This window comes from Protopterus annectens, chromosome 5.part1, assembly GCF_019279795.1.
Source record: "Protopterus annectens isolate FY-2018-M chromosome 5.part1, PAN1.0, whole genome shotgun sequence".
Lineage (NCBI taxonomy): Eukaryota > Metazoa > Chordata > Ceratodontiformes > Protopteridae > Protopterus > Protopterus annectens.
The window spans coordinates 662,703,676-662,716,812 of record NC_056736.1 but is presented as its reverse complement, the minus strand read 5'-3'; the positions used below and the strand labels follow the sequence as shown (position 1 = coordinate 662,716,812).

Genomic DNA, 13,137 nt, shown 5'->3' with positions numbered 1-13,137 from the left:
CCAACTTGGACTCAAGTTTGCTTTGGAGGATTTCACTAGTGCTCTTATTTGCTTGTTCAGGCTAAGGAGAAATTGCTTCCAATTGGGCACCTGCTCCTTCTTGGTCCTGCACAACACTTTTTTCCCTTTTGTTATAGAGTTTATTTACTGCAGATGTCCACCAGACAGGTTTACTCTTCCTTGTGGAGGATGATTTAATCCTGCCGGGTATTTCCGATTCCATGCATCTATATAAATGTTCATATAGTGCTTTGGTATAGTTTTGGATACTGGTCCCAGTTCCTAGAGAGAGGGAGTGGCTGTGAAGCTGTTTATACCTTCCCTCAGGAGGCCGTCATCAGCTTTGTAGAAGTTTTTTTTTTTATTTGACTCTAGCTAGAAGGGGATCAGGGTAGATGTGACTTCGAAAGTGACCGCTTTATGGTTGGATCTTACCAGGAAGGATGATACTGCAGGGATGCTACCATTGGTTACGGATGTTGGTTAATACCAAGTCCAAGATATTATCACCTCTGGTGGGGGTACAGAATAGATGTTCCAAAGCATTTGCATTGACAAAATATCGAAGCATCGCTGGGCATTTGTGTTCTGGCATGAACAGTTCTCCCAGTCTACGTCTGGGTAGTTAAGTCACCCAGGATCAGGGTAAAGAGTTGAATCTTTATAGATTGGAAGAGGTCCAGATAGGCAGGTTGGGGATATTGAGCCAGATTGGGGGGCCAGTAGCTAGCTATGATTAGTACAGGGGTCTTGTCATTAGTTAACTGTACCTGGAGTGTCTCCTGTGTGTCATACTGTTCGACCAGCCTTGAGGTATGTATGTCTTTAATATATATTGAAATTCCACCTCCTTTGGCTTTGATTCTCAAAGTTTGGGGTTTAAATATACGATAGGATGAGTAACCAGGTAAGGCTGGGGTGCTCTCCACAGCTTTAAATCAGGTTTCTGTGACTGCACATGTCAGCATTTTCCAGGGTTAAGAATGCTTGCAATCAGTACAGTTTAATGTTTAGACTCCTAGTGTTTAGCAGCATGGCCTTTAACTTGCATTTTGTTGAAATTTTTATGCTGGTAGTTTTAACCATCACTTTTCCTAAAAAAAAAGGCACTATGGGGAGGCAAGAGCCTTTGCCAGAAACCTGAAGCCCAAGTGAGACAGATGTAGGCCATCTCTGGCAAAGCATTATGGTCCATCGATCATATCTCCCCAGGCTGTCAGGTACCCCCCTTGGAATGACCAGAAACTAAGCCAATTGTTAAAGTCAATCATTTTCTGTTTGCACAGAAGCATAATTCTGGGAGACAGCAGAATGCTGCTCACGGCTACGGACGTGCCTGCCTGGGACACATTCAGCAAGTTCAATCATGTCTCTCTTCATACAGTCCAGGGAAGTACGTCTCGTCATTCAAGCCAACATGGACTATGACAGAGTCATAACAGTACCTGTTATTGATGGACTTGAGTGCATGTGTGATATGGCAAATAATGGCCCCTAAGAGACAACTAACCTTGACATTCTCCTTATCCAGCCTGATGAGAGGTACATCTGTGTCGCACAATGGAGTTTGCAATGACTAATATGTTGGATTTATGGTTAAGCCTTAGTGGCTGTGAGACATGGGTGTGTGAACTATACGTGGTATGTGGTGTGGGGGGCTATGGTGATACTGCGTTTTTTGCCTCTGAGGTCTCTGTTTGGGTATGTTTTTGTTAAGGACCTCCGCATATGTGGGCAAGTGTCATGTAGGTGGTGTTTGAGGTGTAGTGACTATGTTGACAACCTTCTCAGTGCCAGATATACTGGCTTGTGAGGGGGACAGCATAGACTCTAGGTTCCTAATGTAATTGCATCACTTGCAAATTTTGTTCCAATGTGATAGTAGTAGATGGTTTTCTGTATACATGAGGCAGTTGCTACACGGTCTCAGGGTGCCCATATCAACCAGACTGGCAGGAGAAACTGTAGGAAATTGTCCATCCATACATGTCAAAATCTGAGGGAGAAAGGCCAGGGAGAGCTATGGGGCAGGCCTAAAGCCCAAGTGCTTAAACCAAAAGTGGCTTAGAATAACAGTTACAACTTAAACAGGTTATAAACAAGCAGTAATAATTTTCAATAGAAAAAATGCAATTGAATACTTTAGAGAACAAGCAGCAGTAAGTCGCAGAAAAAACAAGTAGTAGTAATACAGTAGGAGGAGGAAACATGATTACAGTAAAAGCAGCTGACTAAAGTGTTTTTTTTTTTTTTTGTTAAGTGGAAAGGGAGAATGGTGGAACAGAAAATAATTCAAGGTTAAGGAACTAAGGGGATTATAGCCTTCTCAAATGATGTCTGTATTAGGTAGAGTGAGCTAATGAGATGGGACTGGGAGGACTGCCCCAGATCAAATTTACAGTAGGGGCGGACAACACCAAAAGCCACCAACTTTAAGAACACAAAAGCAGTTGGGTGGAAGAAAAACAAAGATTCAACCAGAGGTTAGCAAACATATAAATGCAGACATAGAAAAGTAAACAATTCAGTCAAGCAAATAAATGAAACCAGTGCAGTCCTGAACCAAAAAACGGTGCAGTACTGATAAGAAACACTGAGCAGTTAGATAAAGTGTAAAACATATACTTATGTCACCTCTGTAATTCCAGATTGTTTAAGAAACACGTCACAGTAAGACGCTGTCCGGTTCGATTCTCAGCTAGAGCGTCTTCTGTGTGGAGACATGCGTGAATGGGCGTACCTTCATTGAAAGTTGTGCATCAGGGCTGGCAACTCTGCATGTAAAAATCTACTGCCAATCATTAGCAGACCAGAGTTCCACTGTGGCGACCCCTAACCGAGAAAAGCCAAAAGACACAACAACTAAATCAGGCTCAATGGAGCTTCTAGCAAGATATGCCTTTACATACTTCTCAGTACTACACTACACAGTAACTGTGCATATGCTGAGCTCATCTGGTTAGTACTGAATCTTTAAACTTGATACATCAACGTTTTTATATGATTATTATTAGTAATAGTAGATTCAGAAAAACTTTATTCTAGTTTTAATAAAGTAATATTTTAATTAAATTTTTTGGAGGGGGTGCACTCCTGACTGTGCTTTCCTTCAGATGAAATATTAAAATGATGCTCCACATGCATGAGTTAGTGGTAGCTCAGGTAGATGTAAAAGATCTCATGGCACCTATCAAAAAGAGTAGTGGAAGCTCTCTGATGACCAGACCAAATTTACCCTAGCAGTATAAATACCATCTGTTCTCTCCCTTGAAAAGAAACTACTAGCCTAGTAGGACTAATCTGGTCAACAAAGGATAAATTATCTTGGTGGCACACTAATTATTAAACCTTACAATGTTTGTACCCATTTTTATTGAAGGACTTGTCCATGCACTTCAGAAGATAAGCTTTGCTCAGAGTAGCTGAATCTCACAATAATAGATTTAGAAGGTGATGCAGGATAAACTGGAGATTTGGGATTTTAAAAAGTTGTTTAAGTTTGTCTTTAGGTTCTCTACAGCTACATACATTCTTAAATCATCTTCTTTCTCCATTTTCTAAATCTTCTAGTTCATCAGACAGACAATCTGATATTCCACCTCAACAATTATGTTGGAGATTCTCCCTCTTCCACAGTTCCATCCATATCAGTTCATTAATTTTCTGTCTTTCATTTGGTTACCATAGTGCAGTCTTAAAAGAGTTCGGTTTAAAGCAGGCTCTTGAACAGCATCTTTTTTTTATTCGGAACAGTTCCATTTGTAGAAAAAGGTATTGGAACAGACATTTCTGTTGAAAAAATCTTAGACAGACAATACTCATGTGTTATTGTCTGGTTTGCAGATAACCCAGGAAAGCTCTTTGTTTTACTCCTACGCCTCCAAACTGTCAAGTTATATTTACATTGTCATAAAGACACTTAGTTCCAATAGTGCTTTGCATACAAATGATAAAGCCAAAGGTTCTTATCAAATGAAAAAATAGTGCAGTAGTTTCAACAGTTACCTACTACAAAATGGACATCTCGAACAGAGCTCACTGTACGCAATATTCTTCCAGTGATTGTCAAGAAGGCTGAATCATGCATACTCCACTCTGAACGTTGTACCTGTATCCAAACCTAAGCATATGCACATTTCTTTTGAACAATATCTGCAGACTTATCCTATTTATCCTAATAGTTTTATTAGGGAGGCTATTCATTCCCCTTTGTATAATTTTAACAGGTGGGGTAGTGGGGATCCAGTACACTTACCAAAAATATAGTTGAAAATAAAGCTTGCAGAAAGAGTAAGTGGCTATTTTAAGTAACTACTGTAGGATACGCGGTGATAGGTGCTGCGGTAGCGTTGTCGTCTCTCAGTTAAGACGCTGTCCGGTTCGACTCTCAGTTAGAGCGTCTTCTGCGTGGAGACATGCGTGAACGGGCGTGCCTTCGTTGAAGCTTGTGCGTCAGGGCTGGCGACTCGGTACGTAAAAATCAACTGTCAATCATTGGCGGACCGGAGTTCCGCTGTGGCGACCCCTAACCGGGAAAAGCCGAAAGTCACAACAACTAAATGTTAATGTTAGAGCACGCCTGCTATTAAATTTTAAGGAAATAAATACCATTTAGTATTAATACTGTGTAATCTTCTTCTTTGGGCTTTTCCCGGTTAGGTCGCCACAGCAGATCACCTGTCCGCTCAAGATTGGCAATAGAGATTTACAGTGCCGAGTTGCCAGCCCGGCACCCAACCTTCCACGGAAGGCACACACTCATACCTAGGGCTGATTTAGAGTGCCTAATCCACCTACAGCATAAGGATCGAACCGGAGAACATGTTGCTGTGAGGCGACAACGCTAACGGGTGCACCACCGGGGCCGCCATTAATACTGTTTAATAGTAACATTAAATTAGATGTTCCATACTACTGTCTGAACTTTGCAAAACAGTGAACTACTTACTTGTCTTTGCCCTCTACCAGTCTGACATGCTGACTGGAGTACATTGTTAAAAACAGGAAAAAAACGCTGCGAAGATATCGCAGTAACTTACGTCTCAATACAACTGTTCATATAGTAGTTGAACTTCATCAGAACAGTAACAGATAACATAACACTTTTGTACACAAACTCATTCCTTGCCCAAATTTAAAAAAAAAAAAAAAAACAGACGTCATTAGAGTCCCTCTGAAATAATACCCAAACCATTTCATACGAGACACAGCACCTCTGAAATACATAAAGCTACATAACATTCAAAAAATAGTGAAAATACACATTTTAAATCCATATAAATTGATTAGCTATATATCTGAACTACATGTGTGTACATATACACACGACAACATTCCGGGTATTAACTACATTTTAAATGAAAGTCAGTGGTCAGAACAGTACTACATTTGCGTACAAAACATAATTTATGGCTATACATCATGGTTTGAAACACGTTTAGTTTTCAAAAGAAATTTCGTATATATACAGTTACTTTTTAGTTTTACTACTTCCCATCACTCCCACTGGCTTTGCCAACATAATTAGCGTTAGAAACGTAGTTTGCTATTTACGTCGAAGTCGTAAAAAGGTAGCCCGTTTCTTTTCTCAGCCATCGTGGTAATTATCTGAACTGGCAGGAAATTGCGTGCAAGGTCCTTCATTCTTTCTTTCCGGTAGGTCCGCCATATTACAGGTACAGTAGGATTTGTTCGCGTCTGATTTTAAACTTTTATAGTTTGAATAAATGTAGGTTATGTTGTGTTTTTGACTGATATTGTACGTTAGAAAATTGTTTGTAGCATTGTAGTTTATAATATGTAGTTTGTGAAATGTTCTGTTGTTGCTTATTGTATCCAAGAAGTGGTTTAACTGTGCATGCCTCATTCTCGCATTGAGGTGCATTAGTTATTATGCCTGACGAGTGTGGTTCAATTTTTGTTTTATGGGTTTGCAGCTGTTAGGGCATTTTTAGAGGTTTTTAAGTATTTGTAGTTTTCTATTAATTTCAAACTATGCCGTGGTTTAAATGTCTATTTGTGCGAAGCCACATGTATTGGCGTGGCTTGTTCCATGTTCTTATTCATGGTAGAGCAAAATAAGTTAAGTTCGTTTTAAGAGCAGTTTGTATACTTAATGATTTTGGCTTTTCTCTGAAGACTCCGCTGTGAATTTCCAATCGTTTGTTTTGTTGGCACCAAATGGGTGTGGGGTGCGACTGTAGGTGCTGTGAGTGTATAAAGTTTTTTGGGGGTGGTTAGATTCACTGGTGCTCTTGGGTGTTTAATAGACTGTTACGTGAGGATTCTGAGACGTGTAAAATGCATTCCTATGCTACATTTTAAGTCTTATTTGCGTACATTTCTTTGCTTTTTAAGTTGTATAGTACAATGAAATACAGTGTAGATGTAAAATATACATTCACGAGACAGTTTGAAAGGAAGTTTTATCTGGAGTAATTTATAATGCATGTGTTATGGGTCAGGTAAATGGCATTGTTGTAGAACAGTACCTCTCCGGTTGGTCTGTACAACAACGTCAGGTAAGTGTGGTCTAGCCAAAAGGGGTGTGCTATTATTGGCCCAGGTTTCTTATAGGCTGTTAATTTGTTGAGGTTATTGGTGAGCGAGTCCATAGGTTCAGATGTGTATACAAGGCTAATGGTCCTGGAGCCTTTACAAGCCCAACCCATAGAAGTGCCCTGGCATCATGCCGCTCTGTTTAATCCCAGTGCCTCTATTAAGTAGAGTTACTGGAGTAATCCCTGTGGTGAACTTTCTATTTCCCATCCACTTATCAAGATCTCTCTTGAAGAGGGCCAGTAGATGCTCTGCTTGACATGCTTGGGAAGTCTATTTCAGAGCATAGACAGTGTTTCTCCATCATGTTGACAGAGAATAGCTGGAGTGTTTTTGTCTGTCCATGTAGGACATGTATTTAAAGCCTAGGATCACCTTTGTGAGGTACTTCTGTGGCCTTTCCAGCTGTTGCATGTATCTAGTGAGGTACATGCCAAATAGGGTGTTGCCCTCTATTGGCCTAATGAGGGAAGGGTAGAGAGAGTTTACCTCCTTTCTTCCTGAATGTAAAACCCTTGGTAATGAGATGTCACACAGATTTTCTGACTGCAGTAGCAATGTGGTCAAAGGAGAGGTTGTTGTCACCCTGTGTCCCCAGATCTCTTATGAAAATGCTTTCCATGTTTTCTGGGCTCCCATCGATGTGGTAATTAGTGGGAACTGAGTTTCTCCCAAAGGGAATGACTATACATTTTTGACATTAAAGGCCATGGTTTCGACACCAGTCTTTGGGCTCTGTGAGGCCTTTCGGCAGGATGTCTGCATCATTTGGGGGGGGGGGGTGTTAATAATGGCTCCCATCTTGCAGTAGTCTAAGAACGTGGTCAGCCAGACTCCCTCTGTGTTGGCCTGGATTTCTGAAAAGTAGATGCCAAACTGGAGGATGCAGGACTGATCGGTGTGGGACTCCACTCTTGACTTGGAGTCCGCTACTTTCACACTGTGGGTTCTATCTGTGAGCCAATTTGCAACCCACCTAGTGATATAGGAGTTGATGCCTAATTTCTGAGTGGGGAATGGTATCAAAGGCCTTGGCCAGATGGAGGTAGGCTGTATGAACTGCCTTGCCCTCATCCACAGCTCTGGTGACTGACTCAAGTCAACACCAGGTTGAGCAGACATGATTTACCTTTCACAAAACCAAATTGCATGGGATCTAGAGTTTGGAGAATCCTTATATCCTTGTTAATTAGGTCCATGATGATGCGCTGCATAGCCTTGCATAACAGACTTGTCAGGCTAATGGGGTAATAATTCCCAGGGACTGTAGTCGCTCCTTTATGGAGAGGGATGACTGTAGCAATGTGCCATTCGGTAGGGACAAAGCCTGAGGTGAGGATGTGATTGAACAGGGTACACAGATGTGGTGCCCATACACTTTGTAGTTCATGTAGAACACATCCGGGGATGTTGTCAAGTCCCATGGAAGCTGTATTCTTGGCCTTGGACAATGCAGCGTTAACCTGTGCTGTAGTAATGCTGGGTACCTGGCATTCCTCTGGTATTGTGATTGGTCCTCTGGGGGGGGTAGAGAGGTAACGTTGTCACTAAATCTGTTGGCTCCGTGTAGGAGGTACCATTGTGGGTGATCTTACAGATTAGTACCTCGCAGGATGCGCAGTAGCAAATCCCGCCCTGACACGCCCCTGGGCCGGGCTAGGCAATATCAACATGTATGTCAAATAATTACTGTAAAGTGAAGCCAACAACTAGTAAAGCACAAACACATGCCATTCTGTATTTTCCAGCGTTGCATTACCACCAAAAGAAAACGCTCCATATTTACGAACCCTGCAGTATTAACGAAACTGGTATAATGCGCCATATGTTTTAAAGAAATAATTACTGAAAAGTGAAGCAAGCAAGTAGTAAAGAAACAGTCTATGCCTATTCTCCTGATGACACGTATTAAGTGTTTTTCTTTTCAGGACAATCTAAACCATTGCCTAGCACCAAAATGAATAACTAGAACCGTAATCAGTCTTTTGGTTTGTATTATGATTGTCTCATTTTGCTCATTTGCTCTTTTCAAGCGAACATTAGGTAATTGCACGACTTCAAATACATTTGGTTTTATAATTTTTTCTGCTGGATTTTCAGAAAGGTTATCTATTCATGAGATGGGTAAGGCAGTTCCAGGAATACGTATGTCATTGAAGCACACTAGTCTTACAGTGCAAAATGAAACTTGATGGTATTGCTAGTACGTAATTGTCTCGATGAAAAAAACTTTTCAAATTAGTAGTATTAATCCGAGACATTAACAAAATGTAATTATTGCCATTTATTAACTGCTGTTAATCACTTCTGAAACTCACCAGTTTTAGGATGGATTTGGATTAGGAGCAGCAGAACTACAATTCGAGTCTAAATACGGGCGAATTGCGATGTATGGGTAAGAATACAATTCATATCTGTGTGTGCGTTATACACATAGCAAGGTTACCAATGAATTCATACCTCTCAAGTGTACCTCATAATGAGGAACGTACCTCATTTGGGGTCTTCACACATTCAGTGTTAGGAATTTTTTTTAAGTGAATTCCATGTTAAATAGAAATTAATCATATTAGTTCATTAAAGGATCTTCTTTAGAAGTAAAACCAGCACATTTTAACCATCCTATGACCTTCCTAGTTGAAGTTGTTAGTAAGCCATTAATATGTGTTCCACATTTTGCCCATTTGTTCCACATTAAGAAGGCAATACCATCAAGTTGGAAGGTTGAGAGCTATGCCAACAATAACTAAAGTAAAACTACAACTATCCTTCCCAAACCCCACCAATACATCCGCCTGTGCTCGTTTTCACGTTTTATATTCTACGTTCACAGGAACTTTGCGTCTTGGGGTCATTATACAAGAGGGATAGTATGTGTCCTGAATTTTCCATTATGGTTATAGTAATTTTTATTTATTTATTTTACATTTGTTGACCGGGCTAGTCTAGCTGGTCCATTTTCAGTAGAGGCCCGGGGAGATAAGCTCCGAAATTAAAAATTCTAATGATACTAAATCACATTAAAGAAATACATGTAAAGTAATCAGATAAAAATTAGATAAAATTAAGATATTGTTACTAGTGACATAATTATAACATATAAACATGCAGTAGTTAGGAAATAAAAATTGTAGCACATGGCATACATGGAGAATACTATCAAATGTACAGAGAGTAGGGATATAGGAAAGTAAGAGGAAAAGTACACCTTTTTTTTTTTTTTTCCCTCATAGATAGTAAGGAGGAGTTATAGATCAGTGGATGCCAATTTGACATAGAATTTGGGTATTACAGATGTGAAGTATAGTCAGGGGTCAAGAAATAAAAGTCAGGATTAGTACAGGGGCACAGCCATTGTGTTTTGAGGTATAATGTTGTTCATAATGTCCTGGCTTTATGCGTTACTTCATAAAAAGGTATTAACTTTATGACACCGACCCTTTCGAAGCAGGAGCTGCCGCTTTAAAAGGTTAGTTATTGGAGTGTACTTGTGTGTTGTTCAATGAGTGCAACTTTCGGCAATTTATTCTGGCAGGTTAGTTATTCGGTGTCACTCACGTGTGCGGACCTGCCAATCAACATGGACACGCCCTAACCTGCGCGGTAACGCCCGCGAGTTACTAATCTGTAAGATAACCCCATTGTGCAGTAACTCAGAGCAAACCTGGGTATTGCCGTGGAGATTCTTGATATAACTATAGAAGTCTTTGTGCCGCAATTCTGCCTTAATAGCTGGCTTTCGGGGTTTTGATGTGGGATCTCAAATTTATGTTGAGGCTAATAAGCGAGTTTTTCCAATCTTGGGACTTCACCTTTTTCCTGCAACAGTTTCTTCTTTCTGTCGTAGAGTTTATTGGTGGCAGGGGACCACCAGATTGGCTTCCTTTTTTTTTTTTTTTTTTTGGAGAAGAGCGACTTGGTTCTGTTGGGTATGACTAGTTCCATGCATTTATGTACGTGTTTGTACAGTGCAAGTACTTTGATCTGTTTTCGTTGTAGGTCAAGGGAGAAAAACTGCACACACAAAAAATATATAAACAAATGCATGTATAATGCGCACGTATTCGATATAAAGTGCTATATACTGGGGCTGGGGGGAGAGGTATTGATATGGTGACAGTGTAGATACATGAACAAGTCTCTGAACATTTTGGAGCTCTTGAAGTTGATTTTCCTGATGGTTGTGTACATTGTTAGCTGTAGGGAGTGGTTGGTTACAGCAACAGATGTAAGCCTTACCCACACAGTCATGGGAAATGCTTCATACTCCTGCTGAGTATTAAAATCCACTTAATCCATGACTTGCATATCAGAATGTATTTCAAAGTTTGAATAGTTAGTGGGAAGCTTGGTTGTTGCTACATTGTTTAATGTGTTTTTTTTTTTTTTCTCAATGTGATCACTTTGCTGAAAGAGGGAGACAAATGTAATTATATTTTCTATTGATTCTGATTTTAGGAAGAAATTCAAGTTGAAGCTCTGAATGGTTTGAATGGAGCTCCAAAGTTCATAGACAGATTAGTACTAGGCTAGCTGCCCTTGTGGGCCATTTTAAGCCTAGCCAATTACCCCATGTGAGAATCAAACCCTGCACCTTGTGTTTGTAAGGTAAACACCTTAACCATTATGATATTTATTGGACTTTATTTTTACTACGGAGCTTTTACTCCAAGGACTGTTGGCTGTTTTGGGTTTTATTATTATATTCTATTTTTATCAGCGGCAGTCTGAGACATGGCTACTGAACAAGTGCTGGATATTGAACATGATTATATTCTGACTGGTGAGGTGAATACTGGAACTTTAAATCCAATTGGCGGCTGCTTTGCCTGGAATGAGGCGCAGCCTAACGTCGGATTCCTTATCTGAAAGGTTTGAAAAGTATTTGAAGACTTTAGAAGTTTGGGGAGAGGATTCCCGCCAGCTTGAAGGTGATGTTTCTGTTGTAACGGATGACATGGAAGTTCTACAGTCTCATTTAGATGCACTAGAAAAGGATTTTTTGCGTTACAAACGTTTGCAAATGCAATGCCTGCACTTTGAAGCCTGTCTTGAAAGTAACATTGTGCCTAGGGGACTGTGCGTCTTAAATATGCCGAGCCAAGGTTCTCTGTACCCAGAGTTAACAGGTTGGCAGAAATTTAATTTGGAGGCGAGTGCTGGTTATATGAAGCTCCTATTGATTTCTTTAAACCTGAGGAGGAGCGGTTGCAAGCTAGTTTAATACGGAAACAAACAACTTTTTAATCTTTATCGAGTGAATGTCCAATAACCTCTCAGAGAGGACCATGGACAGTGTTGCCATATTTGAACAGAAACTTGTAGAACAAAAACGAACAAAAATTATTAGACACACTTCGGACTTTAAAGCAGGCCATGTGTTTTTGTGGCCTCGTACTGGACATTCTATTGACAATGTTTTGCAGACTCCTAGGAGAGATGTTATGAAAATAAATAATGTTTTAGCCTGTGAGGATGTCAATACTAATAGTTTGCATGTAGCTCAGGGTCCTGATAGTGATGACCCTTGAGCATGAATGGGGAAAAAGGTTTATTGGTAATAAGGGTAGTATTGCTTCTAACCCTATAGATACAACTGACACTGTTACATGTGCTGCTAATGTGAATGATGCCTCTAGTAATGGTGAAGAACGGATGGGATAATTAGGAGGACAGGGTTGCCTGAGAGGAATGGTTGTAATTGGAAGGGATAGTTCTGGAGCGAGTGACTGTGTAGTTAGACCCAAGGCCAATGTCAAGCATGTTAATATGGTTGTGTCCTCAGTATGTTACCAGAATGGAGTTGATGGTCAACTCCCTTTTCTGCTACCTGTCCGAGTGGACAGGGGAGGGGGGAGAGGCAAGTCCAACAGCAGGAACAGGCACAAAAGAAAACTGTCAGGGGAATCGTTTCCGAATCAAGCCATCAAGAAGATGTGGGGCAAGATACAACCTCGCTAATTTATAATATTTCTAACCATTATTTGACTATAGAAATACAGAATGTATTACATAAAGGTTTAAACTTTATTCCTACTCGTCCGAGCAGTTTGGCAAATACTGTATTAGACCTGAAGATTTTTTGTAGGGATGTTATGTTTTTTGGTAGTAATGTTGGTAGTGGAGAAGGAGACGCTAGCCAGGATATATATCTGAGAAGACCCAGAAGTTATACACCTTCTAATCATCCATTAGTTGAGGCTTATTGAAAGTTGACAAGATGAGATTTTTCATTTTTATGAAAAGAGGACATCTACCCTGAATAAAACCCTGAGACATAATCTGACAGTTAGGAGAGCCTTACAAACCCTGCAAAGTAATGACCTTTTAGTTATACGACCTGCAGATAAATGGGTCCGGATTGTGGTTATGGATAGAAGGCATTATGAACGAACTATGCATAATATGTTAGATGTATTATTTTGTAATAAAATTTCCACTGCAGATGTACATAGGATCATCAATACTGTGCGTAATGACATCGTTGATAGCAATAGAGCGGCCCTTGTTTCCGAAGAAGTATTTAGGTTTTTGAATGTTGACAATCCACTAGTCCCCATTATTCAGGGCCTCCCTAAG

At 40.2% G+C, this 13,137-nt stretch overlaps 1 long non-coding RNA gene across 1 annotated transcript; it reads left to right on the top strand.

Annotated features, from left to right (window-relative positions):
- Positions 1 to 4,797: 4,797 nt before the first annotated feature.
- Positions 4,798 to 12,833, top strand: LOC122803592. The gene is made up of 3 exons (XR_006365128.1): positions 4,798 to 5,675; positions 11,017 to 11,166; positions 11,279 to 12,833. It is a non-coding gene; the product is annotated as an uncharacterized LOC122803592 (long non-coding RNA).
- The last annotated feature ends 304 nt before the right edge of the window (positions 12,834 to 13,137 follow it).